This window comes from Alligator sinensis, unplaced genomic scaffold (assembly GCF_000455745.1).
Source record: "Alligator sinensis unplaced genomic scaffold, ASM45574v1 scaffold324_1, whole genome shotgun sequence".
In the NCBI taxonomy this organism is placed as follows: Eukaryota; Metazoa; Chordata; order Crocodylia; family Alligatoridae; genus Alligator; species Alligator sinensis.
The window spans coordinates 666205-667907 of record NW_005842188.1 but is presented as its reverse complement, the minus strand read 5'-3'; the positions used below and the strand labels follow the sequence as shown (position 1 = coordinate 667907).

Sequence of the window (1703 nt, the reverse complement as noted above, 5' to 3'; positions counted from 1 at the left end):
TGAGGTTAGCTGGGGAAACCCAGAACTAGTAAGGGGCCCCTCATCCTCTGCCCCCATCAGCTGAATAGATACTAGTGTACTTTTCCTCTTTTCTAGTCTTCAATGGGTGCTTCTTCCTGCTTCAATCCAGCAGGACAAACTTTCATAGGAAAGATGCCTCCACAGTGGCCTCTAGCAGCCAGCAACTCATGCTGTCTGCCAGGCTTTACACATGATAGTCCAGCTGAGCTACAGAAATGCTTGTACTTGACACCCCACAAAAGTCTCCGGTTTTGGTTTGAGTTTCTCTCATTGTAGCGAATGCTTTGTAAAAAATACAAAAAAGCCACGTCTAAAGACGTTTTTAGAACAGTGAAATCAGCTCTGGATAAATGGTGAATGGATTTTAGTGCTTAGAGGCAAGGATTTTGAAACATTGAAGGGAAGCTTATCATTTTATTTTAAATAGCTTAAGATTAAGATAGGGTAGGGTAGGGCAAAACTGGCAAAGGGAAAAGCAATTTTATTTTCTATACATTATTTTGTTAAGCCTTATGTTGGGATCTATTGCTAAGAGGTAGAAGAGAAAATATTTTTTGACTAGCATTTTAAAAATAACCCTGTCTCCACATAGACAAGGCATTATTATGCAAATGAGCAATATCCTCAAATTATATTCTCCTGAGCTTCAAAAATATGGACTATGATGTTCACCCAGAGGAAGAAAAAGAAGGCTGTGAAGCAGCCTAAGTACACTGAACTACCTCTTCCATATTTTTCCATTAAAATACTAAGGATCCTAGAAAGCTTGGAAGCATGGGTTTGGTTCTGAAAACAAAACAAGCAGTCTGTATATTCACACCAGTGCTGACCAACAAGCTTACACAAAGGTGAAAAACACCTACCATATTTACTCAAATAAAAAATAAGGGTTTTCCCCCAAAACTGGCGCAGGGGGGGAAAAAACCTTCATGTTATACTTTCTTATAAGAAACCCTCATTAAATATATTATGTATTTAAACTGCTGCCAGAAGCAGCCTGTGCTCAGCAATGGAATCCAGCTATAAAGCTGATTAAATGCAGCCAAAACAGAGCATTCTATAAAAAACAAAAAAAAAACACAACTCATATTGAGCAAACATACTAATAGAAGCCTTTTTTTGTGTGGGGGGCCCCTAAAAACAAAACAACAGGCAGTTGCTCCCCCAGGAGGCAGTGAGCACCAGGCCTGGAGGTACTACAATACCAGGCCAGCACTGGGAAAGGCCAAAGCAAGCTCTGACACCCTCCTTTGTGCCAAAAATGCTAATAGGAACTTTTTTTTTTTTCTTAACAAACAAACAAACAAAACAAAAACAGTTGGAGGTCCTATAATATCAGGCTGGCACTGGGAGGAACGGAGCCAGCCCTGACACCCTCCCCTTGGTGCCAAAAATGCTTGATCATAGCCAAAAGGCTGAGATGCTGATAGGAACCCTTTTTTTCCCCCAAAAAACATGCAACTACATAGATTAGACACTTAAACAACATACATCAGCTTCCCACAATAAACAAACCCTTACAGAAGTCCTTTTCTTCCAACAGAATTGCATGAAAAACTACTACCCCAGTAACTACTGGAAACTCTACACCTTTCCCATCAGTCCTCTCTTTTGGTTCAGCGAAACAAGTTTGTCCAATCTTTTTTCTTCCACTTGTTCTTCACCTCCTCCAATCTCTTCCT

The 1703-nt window shown here is 40.2% G+C and overlaps 1 pseudogene; it reads right to left on the bottom strand.

Moving 5' to 3' along the window:
* Positions 1-1192: 1192 nt before the first annotated feature.
* On the bottom strand, positions 1193-1448 carry LOC112550717 (annotated as a pseudogene).
* Between the last annotated feature and the right edge of the window lie 255 nt (positions 1449-1703).